Below are 10456 nucleotides of genomic sequence, written 5' to 3'. Positions count from 1 at the left end.
AAATTTAAGCACATGCAAAACCTTCTAGCTACCTTTCTTTACCCAGACTCACAGAGTAATTAACACAGTTTACTTACTTTATTTAATTTTTCTTCCTTTGGTTTGAAATTTCTTTGTCTTCTTTCAGGTTTTATGCTGCAAATTTATCAATAGCACCAAAAATTAGATTTGTCAAGAGGGTGTACAACAAGAATAACTTTATAAAGGGATGTAGCAAAGAAAAAGTAGAAATGTTGCTGAAATTCATTTAGGGTATTTACGATATGCTCACTCCTAACTTCACTGTTGAAGCAAATCAGGGCAGAAAGTCTTCATGGCATGGTAGTATGACTCACTTTGAGTTCATGGAGATCTGGGCAGCAGATTTGAACCCCTCAGCTCCATTCCTTGTGTGTCTGGACACAGCCCAGCCTTGCCTGGGGCTGCCTTTCTGTCTTTATTCCCTGCAAGTTCCTGCACCTCCCCATCGGGACATTTTGATTTGGAGGATGGAAGAATGGCCTTGAGTTTAAGATGCTGGGTTGAGGTGCGCCCAGGCTAAAAAAGTCAAAAATTCCTTTCTTTAAACACATATGGTTTCATGTGACCTTCAGTGAATCGGCCAAAACTTCAGCTTTCCCCCTGCAAATTGGGTACTGTCCAGCTAAGTTGGTTGGATACCAGGTGGTAGGAAGGAAAACACGAAATTATTTATTAAAAAAAACCAAATCCTGCTTTATAGACAGAACTCATCTCTTGTAAGTGGGTCAGAGTCGTCACAGAAAGTGTAGCTGCAGTCACACGGTGTGTTTAATAGGTCCTGTTAATGTTTAACAGTTTTCCCCTCTTTTAAAGCTTCCATTTTGAAGTCAGATGATTCTTAATACGTTTGTTTTTTTTTTTCCCATTTGCAGTTAACACATTGACCCGGCGTCTTGGCAGCAGCACTGGGAAGCTGCGTTGGTGAATCCAGGTCCTCCGGTTTTCTTCCCTTCCTTCCTTCCTTCCTTCTGAAGGAAGCCCCCATGAACGGGTCCCTGGGATTAAGGGGGAAGCGGAGGTTTTAATGAAGCAGACTCCATTCTTCCGAGGGGTGAAGGGAGGTAAGGGAAGATCCTGTTGCTTATGTGATTATTGCTAATTACTCTAATTGAACATCCTCATGACAGGAATATTTGGTGCCTGAGGTGTAAAGCTTGTTTGCTTCCATTGCTTTTTTCAACTGTCTCGTGGTGCCCTCTCGAGGTAGGAGAGCAGCCCCTTTTATTCCCTGTTTTACAGCAGCTGGAACACAAGCTGGAAGCACAGACCTCCGTGAAGAAGCTGAGAAATTGCTATTTGCTTTGAAAAAAAATTAAATTTGCTAAAAATCCTTGCAAAATAAGTGGGATTCTTTTGATTCCCATTTAAAAAAAGCACGCCAGTCTCTTTGTTTCCATCTTTTCAGTGAGATCAAGCACTCAAAAGGATGCAAAAAGCACAGGGGATGCTTCTTCACAGTGCCCTGAGGCCACAAAGGTGCATTTCCTTGGAGCATGAACAAGCTTAAAGGCTGTTTCCATGAAGGAAGGGAACACATTTCCCACAGCATGCTTTTGTGCCCTTGAAGCAAAGCACAAAATGCATCAGGAAATGCTGACGTGTTTGGATATTAAAGTGGATTAGGAAACCTTGACACATGAGAAAGGCTGACCTTAGGGCTCGAGTCAAACAGAGGGTATTGTGCTTGTGAGGGAGGTCTGAATGCCTTGGATGTCATCACCACCTCACTGTGAAGGACTGCAAACTGCAAGATTCTCTGTAAAAGTGACTATTAGATGCTCAGTCTTGAAATATCTCTTGCCAGGTGACAGCAGATTATCCTTCCAAAAATGCCTCATCTTAAATCCAGCAAGGAGCAAGGACTGGCAATATAGTGGGCCCTCAAGAGGCAGTGAATTAATCAGTTTGGGTTTGGACTGGGATAGGGTTGATACTCAGAGGTTGGGGCAAGGACATCCAGTTTTAGAGAGGAGCACGCTATGGGTACACGGTAATTTATTTAAAAATACAGATTTTAATAAAAATCTCTGCTTCTCATAGATAACTTTTGAAGGGGATAAATGTAAGCAAATGCTGAACAACATGCCGATTCTGAAGGCACAAACCCCCTCCACAGAACTGCAAATTGAAGACTCAAGGCTCCTGTTTTGTTGAAAAGGGACTTTTGAGCCCAACAAGGGGTAAGATGTTAATAAAACCTTTGTTCACTGTTACAAAAGGGAACAGCTAAGTGTGGGTTGGGGTTTCTGCCAAGTTAACCCTGACTTCTTCCCATTGCCACCAATACTGCTAAGAAACACCTTAACATGTTATTTAAGACAAAGAACAAAAACCAGTTAACACTTTTCATTTTGAATGCTGTATTTAAAGCAAAAGCTTTCATTTTAAACACATCTTTATTCGCTTTCCTTGTTGCTAGACTAGGGGCTTTAAAGCAAATTCACATTTTATGTGGCATTAACTTTCTTCTTGTGGGGAAAAAACAAAGTTAGCTTAAGTGATCTGGAACTGGCACTGTCTTTAATACTAACAGAGTTTTATTTTCTTTAAGGTGAAAGTGCAGGTGTTCTGAGTCTCCCCAAACACGTGCTAACCAGGCTTATTTTATTATTTCCTTCCCTGTGGTCTGCTGGGCTTTGCCCATCTGTAGTTGTTGTCAGCTCCTTCAGAGCCACGATCGGACAGAATTGCTATGGTAGTTGGAATAATAATAACAAAAAGCCATGGAAAAATAAGGCGACATTGAATCACCATTTCCACTTTTTAATTCTCCAGCAAAGAAGGACAAAAAGGAGATGGCTTCTGTCTGCAATGTTGCCTTTCATTGGCAACTGTGCTGTTGTGGAATCAGAGGCTACTTAATACATGGTTTTGGAAACCCTTTGGATTAGTATGAGGTGGATAAGATGCATCTCCATGAGATGCTGACAGTGGTGTGATGACATTGTAGTATTATCTGAGAGCAAGGGAAGAAGTGAAGGAGGGAGGTGGCAGGTGTGTCTGGGTACTCTCTGGTCAGGATTTGAGCATCAGGGTCACAGAGGTCCTGTGGTGTCATGTTTAAAAGCAGGCTGGCAGAATATGTTGGGGTGACAGCCACATTTCCTCCTGCCCTCATACCCTCCTCTGCTCTCCTTTGTGCCACCCCCTCATCTAAGGAAAGGTGGCATCTTTATTCTGGTAGAATTAACTAATCAAAGTATGCTGTTGGTGATTTCAATTATAAATGTTTCCTCCCATTCTTAAAATGTTTTCACTTGTTTTCTTGGCAGGACCTTGAGGAGCTCTCCTGAGAGTCCCTTTCACATAGATATGCACAGAATGAATAGTTTATCTCCAGCTCCTGCTGACTTTCATGAATAATTTGATGTAAAAAGCTAAGTTGCATTTCTGCTGTGTCGGTTAACTTGGAAGTACCAGCTTCTAATATTCCAACCACAGACTGAAGCAGACTTTCCAGTTTTAGAGGCCAAAGTGGCCTCTCTGGCTTCCACTCATTGTGAATACCTTACCTTTTTTCCTCCTTTAACTACCTGGCTGCTTCAGGCTCCCCAAAACATGAAAGAGGCTCTAGAGCTTCCAGCTGACAGAACATCTCTTGTGAATGAAAGCTCTTTACTTAAACACAGAAGATTTGGTGGGATATACAACTGTGATTTTTGCTGTTTCTCGTTTTCATTCCCAGGTGTATGCCAGAAAATCCTGTGGTCAGCCCTGAAGGTAAGCAGCTCATTTTACAGAGTGTATTCATCTGCCCACTCTCATTAAAGGCAAACAGAATTGCTTATCTGAGTAATGTCACACGTGTGCCTAAATGATTGCAAGAGACTGAAAGGAGCTGGGAGTAGAAATAATAGCACTACTTCATCTCTCACAGAGCAGAGCCAACAAAATAATGAAGCCATGTGAATAAAGAACCAACATAATAATCAAGGTCTAACCATTTTGGGAAAATTAGCACTTCTTCCATAACAGTAACAGGCTGCTGGGAAAATGGTACAAAGTATTAACTGTCAGGTTAAGCACACCTTCATCAACATGTGCCGAGTCCCACTGATGTGTCCTCAAACCTGTTACTTAAGTACTTGTTAAGGCCAATTAAATAAACAAAATTTTAAAGCCTAATAGCATAAACCACACAAATAACATAAAAGAGGCATAATGGTTGAATGGGTGGGCGTTTAGCCCTTCTTGATTTAAAACAGTGAAGTGAAAAATGTTGGAGCCCTTGAAGGTGATTTTGAAGACGAGGAAGTGACTGTGCTACACAAACAGCAATCAGAGACAATTAAGAGAACTGGGACAAGTGCCTCATTCTCCCAGCAGACTGCATGGGAAATTGCACTTTACATTTCAGTCTCATTGCATTTTCAAATAAGGCCCCCAGCTATGTCATTTTTTCAAGTCCAACTCAAATCAAAAGATATTGCTTAAAATCTTCCTATTACTCCAGAAGTGAAAGGAATGATTGTCTATGCTGATGAGCCTGGAAGATTGTCTTGGAAAGAATTTGACAGTTTTGTCCCCGGGTCCCATTATAACGTTATTACTGCCCCTGGAGGAGACTGACAGAGCCTGAATGCCGGCGTGAGGACGAGGGTGGTTGAGGATGGCTCTGTGCTGCTGCAGATCTTGTGTTGTTTCTCTACAGAAGCAGCAGAGAAACTGTGAGCTACGCTGTGCATGTGTTTTCTCTTAAAGCTTAATCTGATGAAGAATCTCAGCGAGACCCTGTGCTAACAAAAGAGCAGAGCATACGAGCAAGCTAAAAATAAAAACAAAGACATAAAAATGGAAAGAATGAAAATAGGGAAATTTGGAAATAGTTATCCAGGTCTAATTATACCCCTGTCCCTCTGCAGAAAGCACAGCTCACCACTGATACTTTTTAAAGAACTTTCTGTTAGGCTCGGGAAGGTTTCAGTACATGACTCAAGAAATTTCCTGAAGTGCTGAAGTGGTCTCACTTTTGTAGCCTTCTTCCCACAGACAGGAGTACAGTGAGCTTGCAGAGCTCTTGTAGCTGGTTTGGTTTGCCAGAGTAAGTAATGGTGCCTGGGAATGAGCCCTGCCCTTATCTCTGGCTCCTGCCAGGATAGAGAACACTGGCCCAGCTGCTGCTGTTCCCCAGCACAGGTTGGAGTGCAGAGGGACACAGGGGGACCCTGCACTCATCTGACTGCCCATGTGGTGCCCAACAAACCTTCCCTGAACCAGCCCTGACTCCTCTGCTCAGTGTCATGAAAGCTGTAAGATGGGGGGGCTGTGGTACATCCACAGAAGTGATGCAAGCTTTCCCTGACAGCAATTTTCCCATGGAATTGTCTTATCTTACTGTTTTCTTTCCATGGGGCACTTTTTCCTTTTAAAGATTTTTATTTTAATGAAAAAGGCTCTAAATGTAAATGTTCAATTATAATGCTAATTGATAGAAAGTTAGTGTAAGATCTCTCCACTCAGATACAATTAACTCTGCATAAACCAGGTCATCATAGCAAACAAGGACCTAAATCAATTATTCTCAGATTAAAGATTTAAACTTCTATGTTTCACTGTATAACAATTGTCTGAGAGATAAATTACGGTTACAGTGACAATCTGGCACATGCTCTCCTTAACCCAAGTCATAAACTGCTCAGATCTCAGACAAAAAAAGCAGTGCCTTGTTGCTTTGTGAGGGTTGCAGAGCAAATATGCCCACTGAAATTAAGAGGAATTTGTAAAGAAAACAAGCTGCTTCAGAGCCAGGGATTTTAGGAGTTATTTATAAATTGTGATGGTCCCAACAAGAAGCCTTTTGCAACTCCAACAAGATCATTCACGTCTTGAACTATACAGAAGAAAGAAAAATACTGCAAAACCACACTCACTGCACTCAGAACCTTAACCCGGTTCCCAGAACCACAATGGATAATGTCTCTATTAGAAATTAATTTATTTTGCTGGGACTTCCTTGGAGTGTGGTACTACTCAACTAATGACTGCAAATTTGGGTCCTAACCTGCTTGATTTAAAACAGCTTTAGCAAAATTACCCTTAGGGGCAAATTCTTGTCACAATAAGACCGATGGGAGTTTTGTGACTGAGTTTTGATATCATATAACAATTGAATTTTCTTACGTGTCTGTGTCCCTCAAATATGTAACTCCTAAGTGTAAGAAACACATTTATATATGTAAAAATGATGTATATAAAAATGCAGGGTCTATTGTTTTATGTTCACTAGTAGCTCTATGGCTCTGCATCCACATCTCTCCGCCGTTTTCTGAAACAGAGCAGAAAGGCCAACGGGAGCGAAATACCAACCTGAGATAGCAGCCTAGCAAGGAAGGCAGTGCTGTCACTGCAGAGGGACTTTGAGCACAAGAAGTGACACTTGCAGTTACTGAGGCTGTCAGTCCAAATCCGTGTTGCTTTGGTACCCCGGATAAAGATCGGGCCAACTTAAGAGCTGGCGACACGCCACGCAGACAGATGGACAGATGGGTGAGCAACACAGAGACCGTGCTGGAGCATCAAGTGTGGGTTCTGAAGGCAGCATTCCTAGCTGGGAGACTCCAAACAGCTGGCCAGCCTGAATTTTTTAAAGACAATTTATGTTTTAGGAAATGCCGCAGTTTGTTTGGTTCTGGTAACGTGCTGAAAAAAACAGTGATGGGAAGGGGGTATTGTTATTTATTCTTGGTAAATGTGGCTTGAGCTGCACAAAAAGAAGGATGTGAAGAAGGGTCATTCCCTCTGAGCCCTGGAGAGAGTGAGGATGAGAAATGATAATAGAATTTCCCTGTGTTTTTCTGTGTCAGGGCAAAACAGATCTCTGCTGAGCAGAGCAGCAGAGGGAGTGTCAAAGCTGCATGTTGGAGATGGGGAAGAAAAATCTCACCTTGGATTCAGGAGCTGGAATTCATCCTAAACTCACACTTCAGCCTCATTCTCCCAAGAGGATCAGCATCGGGGTAGAGGCGCTATGGGACAACTCCTTTCCTGGGACAAGGGTAGACACAGGAGAACCTGAACTTTTATTACAAGCTGGAAAACTGAAACCCAAAGGTGGAAATCTGATACCAGTGCATTTCTTTTTTTTTTTTTTTTTAATAAAATAGTTTAAATGAGCTTATCTGAATTTAAATATCTAGATTTAAGCAGTTTATTTCCTTGCACAACAAACTAAACAGATGATTCAAGTGCATGTAAAAATTCAGCTGCTCTGTTGGAATTTGAATGGTTTGTCCTCACATGCATCAGCAGCCCTTTGACTTATAATATTTCTTGCCTTCTGTTTGCAAAATGAGTAGGGTTTTCCCAGGCAGATACTTTGTCTGGACTGCACCATATTTGGTCTTCAAATAATCAGTTCAAACTGCAAGTCAAACACCTCTTCTGCTCCATTCTCTGTAATTGATTCATTATTTCTTTCAAATTCCTTGGCTGCCTCATGTCTTTTTGCCAGTGCATATTGAGCAATCAGGTCATTCCAGGTTGCTTTTGTTTGTGTTACTCCTATGAATTCAGTTTATATTTAACCCTGGGAATAACAGACATAAAAAGCCAACACCAAAAAAAGAAGGGAGGATGCATCCAGTGCGGTCAATATCATGTCCAGTCACAGAGTTAGGAGGGGACAGGATGATTGAAGGGAATGATAAAGGGCACAAGCTTCTAGTTTTTGGAATTGGTTTAAGTTTGATAAATCAGAAAACTGTTACCAAGGAAGAGCATTGAAGGGACAATGTTTCTAGTGCCATCTCAGGTCAAGACTTCAGGATATTCTTCCGTATTCCCTGGGCCCTACAGTTCCCACATAAAGGCAAGATGAGGGTCATGTTGTATTCAGCATGTTTGGATCATCAGAGGCCCAAGGCCACAGCACCCAGTATAGACATTATCTAACTGTTTGCTCTATCTTGGCTTACAAAGATCAAGCACAGAACATTGTTCACCACCAGCAGAGAGGACAAAGGCACCACCATGACCCCAGCCCTAAGTCAGTGATGGTACAAAGGGGTGAATTGAGATTTAAGTCTGCCTTGGCTTTTTTAAGGTCACTGATTCCCTTTAAAGAAACAAAACAACACAGAGACTCGTGTGTGCACAAACACACACACACACAATAATTAAAAGAATTAACATGGGAATTAGTTTGTGTTGCAAACCAAGGCTGTTGTTAGGTGGAAATTTGCCATATGCTCTCCAACACTAGACACAAAGAAGGACCATTTTACCACTTAAACCTCCGTTTTGCTGTAGGATTGGAAAGCCCAGTGCTGTCGATTGGCTCCTTTAATTTAAAGCAAATTGATTGTGGGAGCTGGATATCAAGATTACTCAGAAGTTCTTGGAAGCTCATTCTTTCGGGCTGCTGAGCTTTTATTTTGAGGAGAAAGTAACACAAATAATAAAATACAGAGATGCATGGGCTTAGTGTAAAGAAGACTTGGAGGTTTATATGTCTTCCTTCTTCTTTTTTTTTTTTTTTTTTAAACAGTCCAATTATGTACCACGTAGCAGCAACTGGGCTAACACCAGCCATATGATGGAATAGCCTGTAATCCGGTTGTGTCTAACTCCATGAGACAGACTCCAAGTAGATGAGTTTTAAATCTCCTTAGAATTAAGAAGGGTTTGGCAACCAAATTAATTGTTTTGGAAAAATCCCGCTTTATGGATCATGAAGAGGATAAAAAGGGAAAAAACATGTCATCTGTAGTGGTTAGTCAGATGTTCTTTTGGAGTTACAACGATTTCCTCTCTAATTCCTCTCCTTGTTGACATTCCCGTTAAAAGAATAATGAGTACGATGTTCGTTGCCTCAGCGCTGCTCATCCCTGTGTACATTACGAAATCTTTGCATTAAGCCACCCAAATGGATTGAATCCTACCGTGAGGCAGGCACTGAAAACAACTGCACTCAGCTGTGAGATGCATAAAAGCCACGTATAACCCGATATGCTGCGCTACAAGGGGCGATAATCGCTGGGACCCTGTATGGGAGTTTGTTTGAGAGCAGTGGTGGGGGCCCAGACAGAGTGCATCACTCTGGTTGAGCAGGACTGAATTATTTCAGTCTCTGGATTTTTAATATTTATGTAGTTACCCTTTTACCGGTGCGGTTGTGATGCTTTGGAGAAAATATGTTCTATGTATTATTAATGGCATGTTTAAATAATGAGAGACAATTAAATGATCGCTGGGTGATAGTTTCCCAGGTGTATTTCTGTTTGATATGTTTTGTAGATCTGTACTGTATTCTCACAGAGGCTACATTACTTAATTACCCCGTGCTTTTACAGAATTTTGGTAAAAATAAGTGTGCAAAAAAAGATATCATTATTTTACAGGTGGCATAAAAGCAGCTTCATTAGGGAGCCTGGTATTAATAGTCCTTTAATACAGAAAGCCAGAAGATGGTTCTTCACATGGTACATTACACAGTGAAATATGCCAATTTTGACTTGATTTCTAATGCTGCTAAACTACCCCACATTCATTTGCTTCAGCTTTAAGCCCTTTCATTCTCATATTCTCCAGCCCTGCTAACAGAATTGCAGCTTGCTTTTCACCTATCTCCTAACAGTTTAACATGGATGTCTGGGTCCAGCCCATTGTTCCAATTGTATATAGTTTAAAAAGCTCTGCAGTATTTTACTCTTTCCATTATATCTTGGCTTCCCTGAGCGCTCTGCTTGCTGCATTTTGCTTGTACTGGCTCTGTTTTCTAAACCCATTTATGGCTTTTTCTTCTGTACACACTTGTTCATTGGGGAGCTTAAATTGACTTCTCTCCATTCTGTTTCCTTAACTAAAAACGCACCATTAAGGTTGATTGAAGTCTTTTGAAAACACTTCATAAAAAATGAAAGGCCATAAGAAATTAGGCTACCAGTGTTTGCAAATACCTGTTTTCAGCCAAATTGATGGGAGGGAATAAGAATTGAAATTTAAAAGTGCTACTGATATGTATTTTGTTGTGAGTTGTTTTTTATAAGAATAGAAAAAGCGCGTGTAAAACATTTTGAGGAATAAAATATTGAGACGTTAACAAGATGTGCTGTGCAGTGGCTTGTTGTTGCAGAAAGCCTTTTCTCCAAAAAAACACCAGGCACAGTTCTGAAGAGAGAAAACTGCAGAATGAACAGAAGTATCTGGATCAGTTATTTTTCCTGATTTTCTGTTGTAAAAAATATTTTTTACTCTCAAATATTTCTCTTCAAAGAGTACTGCAAAGTCTTTCTTTAAGAGTGACATTTGAACCATGGAATAGCATATTCATCAGGAATAGGAGGAGTTCGTAATAAATTGCTCTACAAATTGGAAAAAAAAGCTTAATTAAGTCGGTGAAACTTTGAGTGCCTTTCAGAACAAAAACATCTGTGCAGTGGTCAAGGATATAAAGTATGTTTTGCATTATGTACACATATCCTTAATGAACAAAGCA

At 40.9% G+C, this 10456-nt stretch overlaps 1 long non-coding RNA gene across 2 annotated transcripts; it reads left to right on the top strand.

Moving 5' to 3' along the window:
- Nucleotides 1-942: 942 nt before the first annotated feature.
- On the top strand, nucleotides 943-9987 carry LOC127461830 (uncharacterized). Of its 2 annotated transcripts, none has more exons than XR_007900207.1 (4): nucleotides 943-1082; nucleotides 2062-2201; nucleotides 3707-3741; nucleotides 6825-9987. It is a non-coding gene; the product is annotated as an uncharacterized LOC127461830 (long non-coding RNA). The 2 variants fall into 2 exon arrangements; XR_007900208.1 differs by having other exon boundaries at nucleotides 3294-3741.
- Nucleotides 9988-10456: the final 469 nt, after the last annotated feature.

Source organism: Manacus candei, unplaced genomic scaffold (genome assembly GCF_025592945.1).
Source record: "Manacus candei isolate 608988 ecotype Guabito, Panama unplaced genomic scaffold, ASM2559294v1 h1tg000113l, whole genome shotgun sequence".
Lineage (NCBI taxonomy): Eukaryota > Metazoa > Chordata > Aves > Passeriformes > Pipridae > Manacus > Manacus candei.
This window is presented reverse-complemented; position numbering and strand designations above follow the sequence as displayed.